Source organism: Triturus cristatus, chromosome 4_2 (assembly GCF_964204655.1).
Source record: "Triturus cristatus chromosome 4_2, aTriCri1.1, whole genome shotgun sequence".
NCBI lineage: Eukaryota > Metazoa > Chordata > Amphibia > Caudata > Salamandridae > Triturus > Triturus cristatus.
In genome coordinates this window covers 324,909,329-324,914,730 of record NC_140586.1, presented here as the reverse complement: position 1 = coordinate 324,914,730, position 5,402 = coordinate 324,909,329, and the positions used below count along the sequence as shown (strand labels likewise).

The window sequence follows — 5,402 nt, the reverse complement described above, 5'->3', positions numbered from 1 at the left end:
ACTTTTTATGATTCATATGAATCAAATAAAGTTATTTGAACAGAACTGAACAGACTTCACCCAGTCCTGGGTATTCTCCTACAGAATAAAGTTTAATGGAAAAGGTAAAACTTGGTGTTGTTAGTTTAAATCTACCCCCATGAAGTGGCAAGTTAAAAGCCATGTTACAGCATTATTGTCCTTTGTAGAGATGCCAATTGTCTGTGATGCGAATGACCTTGGTTGTGTTACACAACCAGATAACGCACAGTAACAGAGAGTTGAAGCCTTATATAGCGACTCCGGGAAGGTCATATTGTTCACAGAAAGGTCACACAATAAAAGAAAGAAGGCTACCAACTGATAAGAATAACTACTGGGCTGAGCTAATACCTTGAAATATGGACATCATTGGTTTGAACCTTCAGCGTGGACAACTCAGCCTTTCAACTTTCCCAAGTTGAGGGAATGAGTACCACTGAGTTGGATGAGGACACCCATTATTTTAGCACTTAGAGACAGCTCGGTTGGTGGCACATGCAATGTTATAATCATTTTTGATGTGTGATGTCCCAAATGAGTTACAATAGTTTGTTAATGTAAGCTTACACAATAACGTGCTCTCCTCTGTCAGTGCGAGAGTTCAACCTTTTTAGCACACACCTTTTTATACCATACTACTTATAGTTTTACATTCCTACAACTTGTATTCACTTTGTACTGTTTTGCATTTTTGCCAGAAATTCTCTGCCTGGTCCCAGGACAAGCCACACAAGAAACAGTATCACTGGGAGGTGCAAATGGATCATTGGATGGGCCTGGGCTGCACTGGCTCTTTATTCCATCAGCCAATTTTTGGAAGGCCCATGGGTGCTGCAGGCACCTGAGTCACTTTCTTCTTTTCCCTGGGGTTAGTTTCAGCAGGCACAGGAAGGGCTTCATAAGAGTAAGAGTGTGAGTGAGTGAGTGAAGCAAAGGAGAGAGAGAGGAGAATGGATCTCCAGATGGATGGATGAAAAGAGATGGAAAGCATCAGCAGGGAGGAAAGGAGCAGGGTCTAATCCTCTGATAAATATCCCAGAAGATTGAGGTTAAAAGTACTTTATGGATACACCTTAGAGTCTTGAATTATACAATCATACAAACAGTTTAAGGGCAGGCTCATGATGCACATGTGTAGATGCAGTTTGAAATGCACTTTAGGAAGAAGAAAACAGTCCTCTCATATGTAGCCATTACAACGAGCTTCAATGCCCCCATTGTGCCTCACGGTGTAGCAGAGGAGGCCTCCTCCCTAGGCCTTGTAGCGCTACACCATGGCTGCAAGGTCCAGGGGAGGGAGCATCAACCTCTCCAACGTCACAAAAACTCACATCCAACTCCACTGCTCTTCTTCATATAATAAGCTAGAGGGTGCCTAACAGGCCTGTGCTGAACTCTAATCAGTGACCAGGTCTGTTAACTGAGAAGTTACACTGGCTCCATGTCACCCAGAGAGCTCTTTTCAAGACTGGGTGTCCTATTTTTAAGTCTCAATCTGGCAAAGTCCAACTTTTGTGACTTCCAGAATTCTGAAATATGTCCCCAACCGCAATTTGAGGTCTGCGCTTCAAAACCTATGAGAGGCCCCTAAGTTTAAAAGAAAGAGATTGTGTAGAACTAGCTTTCTGTGTTTGCCCCAGGCATTTGGAATTACTTTCCCGCAAATATTAGAGGCCTGACTTCCTACACCAGCTTTAGGTCTTTGTTACAATCCTGGCTCTTCAGACAAGTATGGAGAGTTTTGTGGACTGAGTCTCTGTGCCTCCGAGCCATTCAGCACCATGAAACCTTATTGGTGTACGTGCGCTATACAAATAATGTATGAGAGGCATGAAGCCCTAAAGGGGTGATGCTCAACGGACAAAATCTGGAATGTTATGTGAAGTGCATGTGGACAGCTTGTTAAATATTAGAGCAAAATAGTGCACTTTCACTGAAAAGAAATGTGTATCATGCAACAAAAGGGTGTACACTTCATTTGAATTAAAATTATATGTTATAGTATTAATGGTTTAATAACTCCCAGATTTTTAAAAACCAACTTTAATTTGGTTGTATTGCCATTCTTAGGCTAGGATTCATTTTGTGGTCTGCATTGGTTTAAAAAAAGTGCATTGAGAGAGCAGGAAAGAGGACCAACAGATGCGTTGTAACAACAAAGGAGAAAAGTATAAGGATGTATTTTTCTGCAGGGTCCTGTTGACTTCCAAAGTCCAGAGCAGAGGTAACCCACAGATGTACGGCTAGTGAGTGGCTCAGTACGGCTAGAGGAGGCAGGGCAATGAGACTGACAGGCTGGTCTGCTGCCCTTTTACTGCAAAGTCTTGAAAGTAGAACAGAGGTAGAACAAACTACAAGTATACACTGGGAATGATAGATGGCCACTTGCATTTCACCTTTTTCTAGCCTGCATATTGAATGTACATCTTAAGGCAATAAAAAGAGCAGGTTTTGCTTTGAATCCATTAGGCAAGGCTGCTGAATATCGTACATTAATGATGGAGCTTATGGAGCAAATGTTATCGTTGCATGCTGACACTGACATTATATTGGGATTAACAGGACTTCTAGTGTAAATGCGAATGGAAAACAGGATTGGGTCTGCTTTCCACAAACTTGATGATGATCAAGTGAGTAAGTATGAAGGGTAGCCCATTAACATATATTTATTTTTGGATGATATCAGTAACCTGTTACTGCTTTATTTTAAAAACAGTTTCAAAGCTAGAGCATACCTCTTAATTCACCCTCAATACGAGGGAGTCACAACCCTTTAGCTCTTCCTCCATTTCAAAACATGACAGATCCCACTGAAAGACTCAATAATATCAGCCCTGAAAAAACGTACTTGGCCCAGCTCAGAGCCAACACAGTTGGTATCTCCATTGATTTCATTGGTGTTGTGCCCCACAATAAGGCAATGACACCCTTGGACGCTCTAGGTATGCTACAGCAACCACTGGCAGTCAGCTTGGTTGTCTATACAATAATATATAATGTTAACATTCATAAAAAAATATATGCAATAAAACATCTCTTTTATACTGTTTATATACAAAATGGTCACATGTACGTGTGTGTAAGACTCTCTGTGTTTCCACATTGTTATGTGCAGTGTACGGTGCCATGCCCTAACTCCTTTTCCTGTATTTTTGACATTTTAGCAGTAGAATTGCTGAGTTCAGCTGCAAACAGAAGAACAAAGAAAAATATGTCTTTCTCTACTAGAAAACCCAAAGATCCAAAACAAAAATCAATATTGGATTTATTCACTAAAAAAGGAGTACAAGTACCAAAGACCCTCCTACAGGTTCTAATGGAGGCAAGACAACAAAATAGTTGCCTGATGCTGCTCTATCTAGCAGTGAAGGTATTGTTCACATTCTTGTAACATCCCTAAAACATCATCTGCTGCCATTGCAGCTGCTTCTCCCTGTTCTGCCATTGTTGACATTAGTGATATCTCTTCATGAGCAGAGTGTTCATTTCACACTGGTGCGGAGCGGGAAATTGAGGAGAATAGACAACATGTGGAACAGCTGCTTAAGGCAGTATGTTTCAAGGGCTTGCATTCCGTGCCACGGATGAAACGAACGATTCTCACAATAGGGGACATTTTATTGAATTGTTAGAGATTATCTCTTATAAAGATGAGAGGTTAAAAGCAATAATATCCAGGAGGTATGGACCTCTACTGATTACCAAAATGACAGATCTTTGGAGGCAGAGCTTCACTGTGAGCACATTATCAAACAAGTGACAGAATATTTTGTGGTGCTAATTGATAATACCAAAGATATTTTACATAAAGAGCAGCTGAGTTTTATTATCCGCTTTATTGATGGTGATGGAAATGTTCCGGAGAATGCACTAGGGTGTTACCATATGGAGAAGTTAGATGCCTCTAGCCTTGCTGCAGCCATTGTTGAAGCAGTACAGAAAGCTGGACTTGACTGGAAGAAATGTGTTGCACACTGCTACGATGGAGCATCCGTTATGAGTGGCTGTTTTAATGGTGTCCAAGCAATAATAAGAAAGATCGCATCGCAAGAAATTTACATACACTGCCATGCACATCGCCTAAACCTTTCATTAGTGCAAACAGACACTAATATACAACCAATAAAACATTTCTTTTCAACATTGCAAGCAGTTTATGTTTTTCTTTCAAAAAGTTCACCAAGGCATGAGGTCTTTGTGAAAGCTCAGAAAGAGAGTATTCTATATGTAGTGGAGCTAGAAAGACTCAGGTATGAGGTGGTTTTACTGGCACTTCTGTGTTAGAAATGTACAGTTACAATTTGAGCCTATTATCATTGTTCTCCATGTAATAAAACCACAGCACCGTGACAAGGAGGCTAGTTCTGAAGCCAAAAGAATTCTTAAGAACATTGACAACTTTGGTTTCTTACTTAAATTGTATTTTATGGAACTCATTCTCTAAAAGATTCACAGTCTATCCGAAGAACTACAGAGAAAAGACCTTGACTTGCCGAGAGCATGTGACCTAATTAAGTCAACGAGAAGTGATTTAGTGAAACTTTGTCAAGACAGTCAGTGAACTGTATTGTTAAATCAGGCTAAGAACTTAGCAGAGCAGTGTGGAATTGAGATTCAAGAAAAATCCAATCCAAGGGTTCTACCACTGAGACACCATCGATTGATCAACAAACTTTCCTATGTTTTTTGTCAGTACCCCTGTAGGGAAAAGATCTAGCCATTTTGATGTCTCAGAAAGTCACACTCCAGTGTCTGAGTGCTTAATGCAGAAAGTTTATTTCTCCACTTTGGATAGATTTGTAAATGAGTTTGATGCTGGATTTACAGACAACATGGGTCTCATGTCTGCTGTCGGATTGTTCAATCGAAAATCTGAAAATTCTTTGGACATTTCCTTTGCACTAGGTATTCTTAACAACTATCCAGATGTTGCAGTAGACCGAAGTTATCTAGAATCCGAACTGTAAACTGCATAATTTGCCCTTTTTGAATCTGTTATCACGTGGGTAAATCTGAGCTTTTTTTCTTAACAATTGATCTTGAGCTATTTGTTTTAAAACTCCACCTAGCGGGTCAGCAATGCCAGCAACAGATGGCTTCTCCTGCACAGGATAGATCAAAAGTAAAGTACATCTTTACCCTGACCTGCAGTACTTACTCCTGCTTTTCTAGTACCAGGGTCCTGACAATGCCCCTCAATTCTAACATGAAGCCCATTTCCTAGCATTCTAGTACCAGGACCCTGCAAGCAACTTTAAAAGTGCACCTCATTCATGACCTATAGCCCCCTACACTGCTACTTTATCATCAGAGCATTCACAATCAGCTCTGGTGATGCACCTCACTCCTGATATAAAGCTTAACCCCTGCTATTGTACCAC

At 40.6% G+C, this 5,402-nt stretch overlaps 1 pseudogene; it reads left to right on the top strand.

Annotated features, from left to right (window-relative positions):
- The first annotated feature begins 2,603 nt into the window (after window positions 1–2,603).
- LOC146833805 (zinc finger MYM-type protein 1-like) lies at window positions 2,604–4,988 on the top strand (annotated as a pseudogene).
- Window positions 4,989–5,402: the final 414 nt, after the last annotated feature.